This window comes from Nyctereutes procyonoides, unplaced genomic scaffold, assembly GCF_905146905.1.
Source record: "Nyctereutes procyonoides isolate TBG_1078 unplaced genomic scaffold, NYPRO_anot_genome, whole genome shotgun sequence".
Classification (NCBI taxonomy): domain Eukaryota; kingdom Metazoa; phylum Chordata; class Mammalia; order Carnivora; family Canidae; genus Nyctereutes; species Nyctereutes procyonoides.
This window is the reverse complement of record NW_026575020.1, coordinates 9,490,903-9,507,600: the sequence shown is the minus strand read 5'-3', so window position 1 is coordinate 9,507,600 and position 16,698 is coordinate 9,490,903. Positions and strand designations below refer to the sequence as shown.

At 39.3% G+C, this 16,698-nt stretch overlaps 1 protein-coding gene across 1 annotated transcript in view; it reads left to right on the top strand.

Annotated features, from left to right (window-relative positions):
* The window catches only part of CA10 (carbonic anhydrase 10), a 475,830-nt gene that overhangs the window by 236,977 nt on the left and 222,155 nt on the right, over positions 1-16,698 (top strand). The window lies entirely within an intron of this gene.

Below are 16,698 nucleotides of genomic sequence, written 5' to 3'. Positions count from 1 at the left end.
CAAGAGAATCAGTACTTTAGTATCAAATAGGCTTTATGTTAGATGATTTTGCCCAACTGTAGGCTAATGTAAGTGTTGAGCACAGTTAAGATAAGCTAAGCGAAACTATGACATTTGGTAGGTTAAGTGCATTACATGCATTTTCAACTTACAATATTTTCAACTTATGAGGAGTTTATTGGAGCATTATGGTTATCCCCATTTTAAGTTAAGGAAGTTTTGCACATTGACCTCACCTCAATGATCCAGGAGATTGTCCCCATCTCAAGATCCTTAACTTAATGACATCCACAAAAATCCCTTTTTCCATGTAGGGTAATATATTTGCAGTTTTTAGGGATTACATAAGGGCATTTTTGGAAGGGTCATTATTCTGCCTACCATACCAGTCTCTCTACTTTCTATGTGAAGTTCATCTCTTTGGCTTTTTACTTTGTTTTCTGCTAGAGTTCTTTATCTTGCTTTTTCAGATCTCACAAATATGCATATATTTTATTTCCACCATGATATTTTCAATTTTCAAGAATTCTGATTCATCTTCAAAAAAAAAACTGGGAGGAAACTCACAATTATTTCTGAAGATGCTAATTTTACTTGTTTTAAATTTTTTTCTATTTTATGCATTAACTCCCTTCTCCTAGGGGATTTTTCTGTTTATTCCTCCTGTAAAGCACTTCAGATAATCATATTTCATTCTGTATTATTGATTCGGTTAAATGTTCACATTTATAAATCAGGACCTCAATGAACAGAATTTGTATCTTAAGTTTGGCGTTTTCATCACATGGAAAAATCATGGTTTCTCCAACAATCAGTGCAGATTCTGATGACAAAAGCCTTAGGTCCTTACGGGTGGTGGAGACTGTAACTGGGAAGCCCTTTGCTTAGGAGGTATGAGAATTTATCTGTTAGTGGCTCACCATGCAATCAAAGTTACTTGGAAGCACAATGCTGCATTTTTTGGACCCTAGTGCCTACTCTGGGAGCCCGTCATAGATCATTCACCCTAATCACTGAGCCATTCCTTCAGCTTTACTCAGGGACAAATGCCGCATCAGCCTTCTAGATGGTACAGCTCTTTCATGCAGTTACTTCTTACTTTTTCCCTGCCCTGACCTTGGGGCTCCTCCAGAATTTGACTGAGATATCTCATATTTTCTTGGTTCTGTCCATTCTCCCATTTGTGTTGTGGGTTATTTAGCCTCTTCTCCATTAGTGATGTTATCACCATCTGCCTTAAACCTTTCAAAAATTCCTGAATTTTCTGATCTGCTCATGGCAAGCTCCCTATACTTTTCCAGTGATCATTTTGTTCTTATTTCATATACCTTGTGTCATGTAATGGGATGTGAAGCAGGAGACATACATAGTCAACTGTCTTGAACTGCAGATTTCTTCCATCAGTTGTTTTTTCTATTGCTGTATATATGTTTATGTAAATTGTAACAAATATTTTTGAAAATATATAAATAAAAGTGATATAAATGGCAAATAGATTGGTGGAAATTTTGATCTATTGATCTCATGGATATAGAATCTCTGATTTTGTCTGAATGACCCTACGTTATTTATTTGATCATTCACTTATTTAGCAAACATATGTATACCGAGGGCTATGCTATGCACTGGCATTGTTTGTTTGTTTTTCATAACCTTTCTGTTCTTGGTGCCTATTGTTCATAGGATTTAATTTTACACTTTAGATTCATGAAAATCTGAACATTTAACATGCATTATAGATTAACAATTCATCTCATTCAGTAGTTGGTTAGAGAATTCTGAAAGTTAGAGAATGCATTTCCATGGACTTTGGCTTCCTTGATTTTTAAATTCTTTACCAGAGATCACAGTCCCTTTATGCCAGTTTGATTTCTCTCCATCCCTATAAGCACTAAATTTAAGTTAGAGCCACAGAATCAATCTTTCTTCCAAAGTCAGAGCACTGATTTTGTAGCCAGAGCTCAGAATTCTCCAGGAGAAAGTCTTCCTTCCCTCCATCCCTGCCATGTGTGTTCTGTTCCTGTATCTGGCTAGAGAGTCCTTTACTATAATCCTGGATTTAGTTTTATAGCCTGGATCTTTCCAACATATATATAGACAGTTTCCACCCCTGCAAAATCAGCTTGGTTATATGGTTTTCTCAATCCTCAGTGGTGACTTTGTTTTCATTTTTTCATGGGAGTTTCACATATTTGTTCCTATATATTGATTATAGTCTTCTCATCTACAAGTTAACATTAGTTTGCTGTTATCTAGTGCTTACTGTAACAATAATATCGATGATGATAGTAACAAGCATCATTTATTGTTAGCTAAGCACCATGTGCTTTTATATGCTATATCAATTTTAAGGGCTTTTAACTGAAAGTAATAGAAAATGAAATCATAGTTTCTTCAACAAGTGGTCTATTTTTTGTCACATAATGAGAGGTCTGAGGGTTGGCCGCTTTTAGAGCCAGTCCAGTTGTTCATTTTTATCCATGATGAAACCACTAGAATTGTTATGGCCTTTTCCTTATTGTGGTAGGATAACTATATCAGCTCCAGCTATCATGCTCACCATCAGGAAGAAAGGAGAAAAGGAAGGAATCTATATCAGAAAAGTAAACATAGAAATATAGCCAACTTCACTTGTGTCTAATTGGTGACACACCACTAATCCTAGCTGGAATTGTCTAGGAGAAGAAATTTAAGAATGCAGGTTGAGCCAGCTAATTAAGCCATGCTGGCCATGTGTTTGGCATACTCACATTATCTTTTTTGCACAGCTCTTTCATTGTTATTCTCCTTCCCATTTTACATATAAAGATACCAAACATCAAAGAATTTATATGACTAACCCCAAATCATACCATTGGCAAGAGGAACAGTATCTGGAATTTGAACCCATGTCCCTTTCTCTAAACTCCCATTCTTTTCACTTTATTACATTCTCTCTCTGGATTGCTTTTAACACACCGGTAGACCTAATTAAAAGTAGGATTAAAGAAATAAATGAATAATTTGATTTTTTGCTTTGGTGCTTATGCCTATGACTCTATGTAAGAAATAGTTCTACTAAGGGCCCTATAGCCTCTCAATCATAATGCTCACATCCTTGGAGTCCTTAGAAAGATGGATGGAAGAGCTTGGGAGCCACCAACCCAGATTCAAATCCCAATTCCACTATTTATTAATATACAAATGGTTATGAATCCATCACTTAATCTTTCTATGCCTTAGATTTCTCATCTTTCTTTCTGTCACCATTCTCTCCAAGTTTGGTTATGTATTACGGCCAAATTAATTATCAAGAAGCACAGCTTCAATTCTATCTTTCCCGTGTTCCAAAACCATCAATAGTTCTATAGTGGACACTGTGAACTGTGTCCTCAAAAGGGACAGATAAATCATTTTTCCCTTAGCTTGGATGACTACAGAGGCAGAAATATAAATACAGCCTCCACTGCAGCTAGGGATGGCAGGATAAATTTCTAGTGAGATGTAAGTGAGAGTCTTCGGAGGGGCTTGACCAGCATGTCCCTTTTTCCTGAACCCTTCTTCCTGCCTGTAGGACACACACCTGAGGCCAGAGGTAGAGCAGCCATGTTATGACCATGAGGTGACAAACATGAGGTTAAAAAAATAAAAAAATAAAAAAATAAACTACCTGTGACGAATGACAGGGAAGAGCAAATGGAAAGAGCCTGGGTCTTCCATGGAGACCTGTCGTTAAGCCAGCATGCTGACTCTGGACTGCCTGCCCCCTGACTTTTTTTGCCTGGAATAAACTCTCTTCTCATTTAAACTACATCTGTTATGTTTTTTGTTATGACCCAATAGGTCAGTATTCAAAATGCTCTAGAGTATGGCTTCGATCTTCTTTACAGACTTTTCTTCCTCCTCTTTCATTCCTAAACTGTAATTCCTCTACAGCAAATTCCTTACTGTTGCTACCTCTACCCCATGGCCAGGCTAAAGTGGGACCTCCCTCCCCAACAAGTCTTCCTCCTATTATCTGACTGCTGTTATTTCTTAGTCCTCAGAACTTTGAGCTTTTATAATCCTTAGCAATTTCTTGACTTACAGTTATTTAGGTTCTGTCTCATCTCCCCATTTTGTGAGGTCCTAAAAACCTTGTGTTATTCACCCAATCCCCTGTGTGCATGCACACACACACATGCACACGCACGCACATACACTCAAGACACCTCAGTCTCCACACAGCATCTTGCTCAGGTGGGTTCTCAGTACCTCTCTAGTAATGGATGGGTGGTAGTACATGTGATAGTTTGGGTTCTTCCCTTTTTTTTTTTTTTAACTACCAAAGACAATCATTGGTATCCTTTATTTATCCCTCTTGCTAGAGACAAATTTGAGTCTTGGTCAGTTGAAACCATTTTCTAATTCAAAAATACACCTTTCCTGAACTGTTCTTGACCTACTTGTGAAAACATGGAAAGGAAGAGAAATGGCCTTGTGTTCATGCTTGGTTTGCAGGACTTTCTCTGAGCTGTCTGCTATGCACTGAGCAGAAGGAAGCTTTCAATTCTCTGCTTGGCAGGGAGAGTGATCTGTGCCACTGGCCTGTCAACCAACTCCCAATTCAGCAATCTATGGATAAGTAGACTGGAAGAAGCTTTGAATGCAGAGACCTAATGTAAACCTTGTCTTCTACAGAGACTTGCACAGTACCTTACAAATGCTGAATACCTAATAAATATATTTGGTTGGTTTGAAACTGTGGCTTGAGTCCACATTTTCAAATATGGTTGCTGTGCTTTAAAATATAGTTCACTCATTTATTATTTATGTGTATTACTCATACCCTGGATACTTCTCAAATAGATTTATGCTAACTAAAAGCTACAGGTACTCCATAACCATTAAGCCATTCAAGTGAGGTTAAAAGGCAAAACCCAATAACAAAAAATAACCCAGTGATAAAAGGATCTGGAGTAGGATCTTAAAGTTCATCTCATTTATTCCTTCCTAGAAAACTGTGGGCTCAGTATTTTTTACAAATGAGAACACCAAAGACCAGAGAGGTTGAGAAAATGGGAACAGGTCTCACTCCTGTGAATATGAGAGCCCACAACTCAAACCCAGCACCTGCTGATTCCATGTCTATACGTTGATTTCCATCATATTGTGAAAGAGCCATGGGTCAATGCACCCTGCTTGCTCTATTCTCATGAATGAACCAAAAGATAAAAAAGAGGGAACCCTGGGTGGTGCAGCAGTTTGGCGCCTGCATTTGGCCCAGGGCACGATCCTGGAGACCCAGGATCGAATCCCACGTCGGGCTCCCGGGGCATGGAGCCTGCTTCTCCCTCTGCCTCTTTCTCTCTCTCTCTCTCTCTCTCTGTGACTATCATAAATAAATAAAAATTAAAAAAAAAACAAAAGATAAAAAAGAGGTGATTTAGAAAAATGCATTACTACAACCATAAACTAAAATGTTCTATCTCTGAGTTCCCTAAGACACTGGCTTATGAATGGAATGTCAAGAGGGAAGAGACCCCAAAAATCATCTAATTTGCTCCCTCTTTTTTTTCCAGATGAAGAAACTAGGGGAAGTGACTTGCCCAATGTACTCAACATAAATGGTTCATCAGTGCCAGCTTACTTCCTCAGGACTCCTAGTAGCTAGGAGACTCCAATTCCCTTTCTGTCTAGGGATTGGGGTCAGAAACTCTCAAAGGATGGATATCCGTGGCAGAGCTCCATTTAGTAAAAGTCTTTCACAGATGCTTTATTTAGCAGGCAATGTTTGGTCTTGTATTTTATTACCTTTGATGGTAATCTTTTCGTACATGCAGGTAAAACTTCCATTTGGAATTTGTGCTAAAATGTCTTTGTAAAGGTAGAAATGGCCCTATCAACAGAAAAGTCTAATTACAAGATAATTGATGTGGCAGCTAGTCTACAAAAGTGGCCTCCCAACAAACTCTGTTTCCCCGGAGGCATTCTCTTGCATACTCGGGTACTCAGGTGCACTTGATTCTTGGCTGGCCCTGTGTAACCAACAGAATGCAGTAGAAGTGACATTGCATAACTTCAAGTCTAGATAAGAAGTCTTGTAGACTCCTCCTGGGCCTTTTGAATGCTCACTCTTGGGGCATTTCCCTCTCAGAATCCAACCACTATGCCCAAGAGTCTGAAGCCACCTGGAGAGGCCATGTCTATGTTTTCCGGTAGACAGCCCCAGCTGAGCTCCCAGCCAACTTCTCAAATCGAGAAGAGCCTTCAGAGACAGCAACTACATGAAATGCTCCAAGGGAGAGCCACCCAGCTGAGCCCAGTCAATCTAAAGAACCATGAATGACAATAATAAATTGTTATTTTAAACCACTGAGTTTTGGGATGATTTGTTATATAGCAGTACCTAATGGGAGCAAGAGAAAATATCAAAAGATTATTTTTCTCTCTGGTTTCCACAAAACTCAGTGATAAAACATAATCAATATCTACCAAGATCTAGGAGATGGTCAAATTGACATTTATTTAAACTCCCTTCCCATCCCAGATTGTGCTGCTTCTGGCTAAGTTATTTCTTTCATTCCTGAGCGAGACACTAGGGATAGAAGGATCTTGAAAAAGAAATGCAATTTAAAAATATCTATTGAGACAGGTATTTTGACATTTGAAGGAAGAAAAAACAATTTAGGATGCTTTAAAAGCTTTCTAATGTTTACTTCCCTATTATTTCACTCTGAGCTGCAGAAAATAGTCTTACTCTACTGTCTAGCTTTTTGGAGCAATCTACAGTGGCATGATGGACCTTTAAAGGTTTTAATTGAAATATGCAGTAGAACATTTTATATACAGATAACTTATTTTATATCTACCAAACTGGACCAAGCTAATTTTCTTTTCTTTCACTATTTTTTCTTTTTTCTTTTACTTTTTTTCTCATTCACTCTTTTTTCCCTTCTTTTATTCCTCCCTCCCCTTTCCCTCCTTTCCTTCCTCCCTTCCTCCCTCCCTTCATTCCTCTCTTCTTCCTCCTTCTCTTTTTCTTCTTCCCCTCTTCTTCTTCTTCTTCTTCTTCTTCTTCTTCCCTCTCCTTCTCCTCCTCATCTTCCTCCTCCTCCTCCTCCTCATTTTCCTCCTCCTCCTTCAGCTTCTACTATCAATACCAGCGTCTGATTATCTCTTACTGGGGACGAGGGAAATGAATCTATAAGAAGTCTTACTTCAGGGGCCTCCCAAGTGTCAAGTGTCATGGTGGGTGACGTTACACACTTTATATCATGAATCTTCACAACAGGCCAGCCAAGCAGTAATGTTCCTGTTGTGCAGATGAGGAAACTGAGGCTGAGATCAATAAAATAACTTGCCTAGATTCACTGAGCCAGAAGTAACTGCTAAAGCAGTAATTAAAACCTTGTCTTTCTTATTCCAAAGACCTTGCTGTTTCCACTATACCACTTGCATCTGGAATCGATATTCAGTTCCATGGGCTGCAAGAAAGTATACAGAATAAGTGTCCAGAGTGTCTCCTCGTCTCAGAATCCCTGCCAGTCTTTGGGTGTGATTGATAACATGCTCTCAAGAACTGCTCTCACTTCCGTTCTGTTTCCCAGCCCTGTGAGCCCACTTGCTTCTGCCCACAGGCTCTTTTCTGGGGACCCACTCTCTAAGAATAGTTCCTTTTGAAGATGAGGGAGTATTTAGAGAAACCCCAATTTTATCCAAAGACTTCCTATTTGTTTCACTCCTTTATCCTTCCAGCTTTTTCAAGAATATAATTGACCATGATAACTCCCAGAGTTGGATTTAGCCATCGTTCCTTTAAGAAAGGAATCTTTAAACTTCCTTGTGTTCCTGTTTTTCAGAGTTGGGAGCATGGGTGGCTCATTGACAATGTAACTTCTGCGGCTCCACCCAAAGATCTGATTCAGGGGAACCTAGATGGGACCTAGGAATCTGATTTCCAAAAAAAGCACTCACATAATTCTAATGTAGTAATTCGAAGACTTTATGGAACTCTGCCTAAAGATGAAATAGATCAATTGTACCTTTGTGTTACTTTGGGGGAAGGATTGTTCCTTTAGGAAATTTGGGTAGTTGGCAGCTACATTTTTTATAGCCACTCAGGCTCATCTATGCCTAAGACCACACTGCTAAATTTACCCACAACACTCAAAATACCTCTGGAAATGACTCTAAGGAAATGGACTTTGGAGACGGTGCAAGTGGCTATAGGGAGATCCACCCCGCCCCCTATTACTGGACTGGTCATCACCGGTAGACAGTTTGGAGAGACAAAGCCCCTTTATTGACCTCCTACATAATCTATTTTGAGTATTTATGTGCTAAAGCTCTGCAGTCCCTGCCCATGACTGAGGACTTTCCTGGAAGGTATGAGGTGACTTTAAGAAAAGCCGTAGAAACATCTTTGCCTCTCTACTCACTGCCCAACTCTCTACGACAGATGTTCTGGAGCCCATGGCCAACGCTCTACCTGCTGTCACTTCAAATCCCAGATGGCAAATCTTCTTTGCTTCCTTCATCCCATCTATAGGTTTTTAGCTCTCAGCTATTATAGTCCATGCACTGGGTGGATTTTGGAGATTGAAACAAAGGGAAGATAGAAAGATATCGAAGGCATGAGCCCCTCCCTGAAGGGTCTTTCAGTTCAATGGGAAGGTCAAGGTGCTGTGGTAAGAAGCCAGTACATTCATGTGATAAAATGAAAATCCTACTAGATTGCTAATGAGAAAGCTAGCACAAGGGGGGGAGGCAGAAGAGGAGGCTGTTACCTGAATGCAGATTGCAAGGAGGACTGAGCTGATATTAGGGGGATGAATGAGATCTTAATGGAGTAATGTCTGTCATAAGGAAAAGAAGGAGCATATTTCAGGAGAGGGGGATAGAAAGAGCAAATATGAGGAGTTGTGGAAGGGCCTGTTTGAAGAAGAGCCAGGAATTCACTTTGGTAGAAATTTAGGACACTGTGAGACAGGAGTTACATGTGAAAAGTTAAGTGAAGGGCAGATTGTCCAAGCATGTGAATGCTATAACCAGTGGTAGGGCCTTTATCCTCTTCATCATGGGGAGCTACCAGGGAGACTCCAATCATTCAACAAATCTTTATAGAGTGCATCCCACCCAGGCACTGCATTAGTCCCTGAGAGGATAAATAAAGGTAGATATTTGCTGGTGGATTGCATATGGAATGTAAGAGAAGAAGGAGGGTTAAGGAGGACTCCAAGGTGTTTTTTTTTTTTGTTTTTTTTTTTTGTTTTTTTTTTGTTTTTTTTTTTATGATAGTCACAGAGAGAGAGAGAGAGAGGCAGAGACACAGGCAGAGGGAGAAACAGGCTCCATGCACCGGGAGCCCAACGCAACTCGATCCCGGGTCTCCAGGATCGCTCCCTGGGCCAAAGGCAGGCGCTAAACTGCTGCGCCACCCAGGGATCCCAGAAAATCAGGTTTGAGAGAGAACATCCTGAGTTAGGTTTGGGGTATGCTGAATTTAACGTACTTACCACAGTTCTAAGTGGAGATATTGAATAGACAATAGAGTCTGGAATTCAGGAACATCAGTCTAGGCTAACAGTAAAATATTGGGCTATGATAAACATACATGGTATTTAAAGCCATGACTGATGAAATCACACTGGAGAGGAAGCTCAAAGAGTGAACCCTGCAACACCCAACAATAAGATGGGAAAGAGTTGAGGCAAAATCCGTAAAGGTGACTAAGATGGATCTGCCTGCCAGCAAAGGAGCAGGAAAACTAGAAGTGCTGGTATCCTGGAAACCAGGAGAATGTACTCTGAAGTGGAAGGAGCTGCTCATGGGTCAAGTGTGATGAATACTGAAACCGACCACCCGATCAACACTATGGAGGCCATTAGTGACCTTGATGAGAGCAGTAGTAATGAGTGAAGGGGGAAATCATCATTAGCATGATTTATAAAGACAACTTGAGGACTTGTGCTATAAAGGGCAGCAGAGAAATACTGTTATAGCCCAAGAGGGAAGGGTGATTATGGGAGGGTTTGTTTTCAGTTGAAAGGAATAATGGCATCTGTGTAAGATGATGGAAATGGTCCAGGTGAGAGAAAGACACATTTTAATTATCTTTAAGTTGGTTTGCATATATGTAATATGTATACGTAATATGTATGTGTATGTGTGTATGCATACACAATTTTACTGGTCCTCCTCAAATAAAATCAACCCAAAATTTAGTTCATTCAAAGTATAATGGAGTGAATATAATCATACTTCTTTTTTTTAATTTATTTATTTATGATAGTCACAGAGAGAGAGAGGGGGAGGGGCAGAGACACAGGCAGAGGGAGAAGCAGGCTCCATGCACCAGGAGCCCGATGTGGGATTCAATCCCGGGTCTCCAGGATCGCGCCCTGGGCCAAAGGCAGGCGCCAAACCGCTGCGCCACCCAGGGATCCCTATAATCATACTTCTTTCCCTAGTCCTCACCTTCCTGCAAAGTGATGACCCACTATAACAGTTTGGTGTGATTCCTTCCAGGCCTATGCAATGCACATCATATCTGTCCTATCAGTAAACTGTTCCATCAGTACCTTAACTAAGGTAGACCCCATGAGAATTTCTCCTAGAAAGCTCTCCTTTCTAAGAGAAGTGTTAACCTATTACTCTGTTCTGGGAAAGGAGAATACATAATGACTTCTGAGGTTTTATTTTATTTTATTTATTTATTTATTTATTTATTTATTTATTTATTTATTTATTTTTTGACTTCTGAGGTTTTAAAAGGTAGACTTGCCTGGACCCCTTGGTGGATTTCTGAGAGAAGGAAGGAGGGTGGCAATGTTGTGTCTCTGAGCTGGAAGTATTCCAGTCTTGACTCAGTGCTCTCTGGCTGGCAGGGGCCCTAAAAGTTGGTTGCCCAGGAATTGAGAGAGCTAAGCATGGAAAGCCTCATTCTCAGCTGACCTTAGCTCAAGAGGCAAAGAGAGTACTTCCTTCAAGTACCAAGTATGGATGCCTAGGTCAGGGAGCATAATTACAGCCAAGCATCACCATCACAGATCACACTGTGGGAGGCCAGTCTTCACAGGGACATCTTGTGAAAGCCAGACCCATTCAGCTGCATCTTTTGGATCTAGAAGCTAGATTGACATCCTTCCCCAACACACATACATGCACAGGCACACACACTTCACAGTTGGCATTCCTGAGGTTCCAAGGGTTTGGGGGCAATTCAAGGACTGAGCAACCACAAATGAGATCCTGGATTTCCTTGTAGTAAGGGATATGAGGGTTCAAACGATCAGCTGGGAAAAATGAAAAGGGATATGGTGATGTAATACTATGATTTTATTAAGTTTTTTTGTCAGTTGCTTTATTTGCATTTATATATGTATATACTTGTATAAATATACACCTTAAATATATGAACATACCTTTTATAACTGTAAACATGCACATATAAATGGATAATACCATACATGTTTTGTTATTTTGCAAGTTTCTTTCATTCCTTTTTCTTTTTTCTTTTTAACCAACACTCCAAGACAGGTATCTATTTTAAAGTCAGGCCATATAAGTCTATTCTTTCTTTTTAGCCACTGTGAAAGTTTTCTAAGGTATTTGGCCATGCCTCTCGTGATGAGCCTTGAGAATGCTTCCACTTCTTTACTATTACAAACATTATTGCATCTATCATTTTGCACCCATGCCTTTATGCACTCGAGCAAGCAGTATAATAGGTTATGTTACTAGAAGTGGACTTGCTGAGCCCAAAGTCACAAACTCGTAATTTTAAAGGATTCTGCCAAATTGTCCTCCCATAGCTGTCTCCCTCCCACATCAGTATAAGGCGCTCTCTTTCCCCCTTAACTTTGCCATCCCTGGATTTTATCAGTCTTTAAAATTTCTGCCAATCTGATAGGTGAAAAATGCTGTCTTATTGTTGACTGGATTTGCATTTCCCTGATTGCTAGTGAGGTTCATCAAGTTTTCATATGTTTATTTGCCTTTTGTACTTTTATGTGAATTGCCTATTCATAGCCCTTGCTCTTTTTTTTCTATTAGATAGGTTGTCTTTTTCATATTGATTTTTATGTGTTTGTTATATAGATCATGAATATTAACCATTTTTCTGTTTTAGATGTTGCAAATATTTTTTCCATTTTATCATTTGTCTTTTAAATGTGTTTATAGTGACTTTTGCTGGTGTACAAAAGCTTCCATTTTTAAGATACAAAATCTGTAAATCTTTTCCTTTGTGGTTTCTGGGTTTTGTTCTTGCTTGGGAAAGCTTCCTTTAGCAAAAGATTATAAAAACATTATCCTATTAATTTAATAAATGGTGGGATTTTTTTTACATTTATATGTATAATCCATCTCAAGATTATTTTTAGTCTATCTTTGAAAAAGAGATCTATCTAACATTTTCCAGTTACTCAATTTCATGAATAAATCACCCATCCCCACTAATTCAAAATGCAACTAATTTCCTGCGTGTGCACATAGGCCTGTACTATGCTTTCTTTTTTCATTTCTTTCATTTCTTCATGCCCCAATACCACAGGATTTAATTGTTGCCATTGTATTATTCTATATGTTTGCACACCTAGCATTTCTTTTTCATCATGCTTCTGCATAGATCTTTTATCTACTTATTTGTTTTTTATTACCAAAACCTATTGGATATGCCAATAAGCGTGGTTTCCTCTAGGAGATTGGGCAGGGAGTTGGGAACACCAAAAGTATTGCAGTAAGGAAGCCTTTGTCCTAAAATACAGTGCATTAATAGAAAGGTACAGTTAGGCCAACCAATCAGGAGATGATTGCCATTGAAAACAGTTTGTTACAGTTCCAAACAAGATTCCCACACCAAGGAAAGCCACACCAGGAAGCACCAGGGTCTGTCATCAGAAGAGAGGAAGAAGGGAATAGAAGGCAGGAGGCTTTATTTGTTATTGTTTCTTTGGAAAGGAACCATGGAAGCAGGTAAATAGGTTTAGAATTAAATCATTTTAATAATTTCTCTAGGCTCTGGGGAATAGGAGCAGTCCCTAGTTGTCTGGTACCAGCCCTGGGATAATTTGGGCCAATGAGTAGTGGCCCAGGAGCATAAAAGCCCCATAAAGGAGGTGGTAGAGGTGTACATTCTGTTGGTTAGTTTAATAGGAAAAGCACACTCACAAGGCAAGTTGTTTGTATTTAGGAATTAGCTAACCTTTGGAGTGGCAGTCCCTCCCAGATCAGCCCAGCCTCAGATGTCAGAGCATCAGAATACAGAATATAAAAGACATAGCTAATACACTGTCACTCAAAGATTGGTACCATCAGTGAATTTCACTCCTGGACCTGATTCACTGCCTTTCCTTTTTAAAAGAATTCCCCTCTCTGATATGGCTTTGAGGAACATCTTTATATTCCATTCCTGCTCTTCAGACTTGTAGATATCCCCACAGAATTTCTCCTGGATTCTGTGGGGAGCAATTGGCTCTCCTCTCTGCAGGGTGTCTTTTTTTTTTTTTTTTGATAGGCTTTGGGTCTGTTCTGTAGTCTTCACTTCCTGCCAAACCTATCTCATTTGTTCTTTAGCATTCAGAAATTCCTCCAGGTTTCTGATCATTTCTATCTTCCAGAGCTTTAATTCTTTGCTTTGTACCTTTTTGCTCATTGTAATAATATTGGGAGGCTGAAGGGAGGTAACCACCATCTTGAATAGCAATCTTGTCATAGCTCTAGTCTAATGGGAGAGAAAGGGAATAAAATCCATGTGTTAGAAAGATAGTCGTGGCAATGGTAAGAAAGACGAGTAGTGGGCAGCCCTGGTGGCTCAGGAGTTTAGCACTGCCTTCAGCCCGGGGTGTGATCCTGGAGTCCCGGGATCGAGTCCCATGTCAAGTTCCCTGCATGGAGCCTGCTTCTCCCTCTGCCTGTGTCTCTGCCTCTCTCTCTCTCTCTCTCTCTCTCTCTCTCTCTCTCTCTGTCTCTCATGAATAAATAAACAAAATCTTAAAAAAAAAAAGAAAGAGAGAAAGAAAGATGAGTAGAGGAAGGAAAGAATGGAGAGAGGAGGACCAGTTAGAGGGCTTTTGCAAGTATTTGCAGTGTTTGACTCCCCAATAATTCCAATTCTAGTGGCTTATTCTAAAGAAATCTACACATAAAAATACATGTACAAAGAATATTTATCATTGCAGGATGTTCAATGGAAAATAATTGGAAACTACCTAAGATGTCTGACAGTAGAGGAGTGGTTCCATAAGTATGATAACTATCTAATAAAATACTATGCCAGGTTAAAGTTCTATTTTGAATAATATTGAATCATGAGAAAATTCTCATGTTATAATGGAAAGAAAACTTTTTAAAGGTTACAGAGCTATCTATATGTTGTATATTTTATTTCAATAAATGAAGAAAATAAGCTATTAACATGGGTATCTTTGCATGTTGGAATTATGAAATGTTACTGTTATTTATATCTGCTTTTCATATCTTATATAATAATCATATGTTGTATTTGTAATGATAAAAAATATATTTTTTTAAAAGCAAAACCTGGAGCTTCCAGGTTGGTGAACACATGGGAGTTCTGGGAGAGTGGTTCACTCAAAGAGGCCATGAAAGCTCTGCACCCTTTCCCTATGCCATGCCTTGTGCATCTCTACCATTTGGCTGAACCCAAGTTACATCATTTTATAATAAACTGGAGATCTAGTAAATAAGAATTGCATACATACATATACACAAATAAAACCTGAACTGATGAGACCCTCACTTAGGCAGATACCCTGTTTGTTAGTGAAAGAAGAGTTATAAATTTGAAAAACATTTACCGGGCCCATATCATGCATGAAAATCCTGAGAAAAGGAGAGAGTCATGGAACAGTTTAGCTGGGTAATCAGAATAAATGTTTGGGTTTAGAAGATAATAGGTCAAAGGTTTTTGTAGGTCTCACCCATTTTGCACATGTGGATCTTGGTACCCAAAGAGCTAAGTTTTCTGCTTAAGATCTCCCTTCCAAGTTAAAGCAGAGCCAGGAATAAATTTCAGTGTAGGGCAATAATATGAAAAAAATGCTATGGTTGCCCATAATTCTTCCAAGTGAGTAGGATGGACTCTTGTTGGCATTCCTAAATGGCTAGGGTAATTTCAGGAGTTTTTCTGAGTCTTACAAGGATGCTTGATATCACACTTCCTGCCCTTCTGTAATTAATGACAAGACTCCCAAACTTGTCTACTCATCAAAATTTTGTAAAGAACTCTTAAGAAATAGTTTTAAAATATTAATTTTAAAATTAAGCCCAGGGCACCTAGATGGCTCCGTCAACTAAGCATCCGACTCTTGATTTCAGCTCAGGTCATGATCTCATGTGAGACCAAGCCCCACATTGGGCTCTGAGCTTGACATGGAGCCTGCTTAAGATTCTCTCTCTCTCTCTCTCTCTCTCTCTCTCTCTCTCTCTCCCTTTCCCTCTCCCTCTCCCCATCTCCAAACCCCACCTCTGACCCTGACACACACATGCTCTTGCTCTCTCCCTCTTAAAAATAAATACATAAATAAGTCCTAGGCCTCACCTCAGATCTATTGCTTTAGAATCTCAGTGGGGTTAGGCCTTGGAATCAGATTTCACAAATTCCTGCAGGTAATTCTGATGCACTATCAGTTTTGGGAACCATTGTGTTTTTATACCTCTTTACATTTTTGGAAAATGGGTAAGTAGACAGAATATGTGAAAAGGTTAGCTGACCAATGAAAGACCTTCAGAACATTCAATGACCTAAGGGAGACAGGCTGTAAAATGACTTGATGTTGTTGTCATCCAAAAGAATATGTGTTTGCAGCATCACGGTGATGCTGTGTTCTTGAACCCTGGATGATGTAAAAGCACACTTGATGGGCAGGTGGCCAATAAAATGTGTGCTTGCTGCAGTCTGTCTCTTTGAGACCAGTCTGTTCACAGAGTACTTTGAAGGCATTGAAGTAGTTCTGTTAATGCACTATAGAGAATAAAAGCTGTCTTTATAAATGGAAGAATCACCCTGGGGTAGGATGATCAGGGAAGAATAAATAGTTATAATAATAGCACCCATTTACTGAGCACTTATTTTGAACCAAGAACTGTGCTAAATGCATTAACCACACTTATCTCATAAATGCTTACAATGTGTCTATCACATAGGAATTTGTTTCAGTCAAGATAGACTAAATATGATGAGGTAGCAGACAATCTCAAAATATCAGCAGCTTAAAACAACAAAGGTTTATTTCTTGCTCATGCGTCATGTCCATTTGAGGTTTGGCAGGGGACTCTGTTCTATGTCAGTTTCACTCAAGGACATTGGCTGATGAAGTTCCCACCATATATAGAACATAACTGGTTGCCACAGCTGGGAAAAGGGAAGACAGAGAAGAGTGCATCAGCTCTTATATGTGTCCATCCTAAAGTGACCCAGCTCACTTCCACTCTGTGGCCAAGGTAACTTACAAAGTGAAGTGAACTTAATGGGATCAGGAAATGAAATTTTCTCAAGTGACAGGCATCACAGAACTGAAAATATTGATGAATTGCAGTAACATCTGACACAGTATTGTATTTTTATCCCTTACTTTAAAATGAAGGAACTGCCTGTTAGAATGGCTAAAATGTAAGAAACCTGCTAATAGCAAATGTTGACAAAAATGTGGAGCAATTGACATCATGCATTGCTGGTGGAAATGCAAAATGATACAGACAATCTTGAAAAATTAG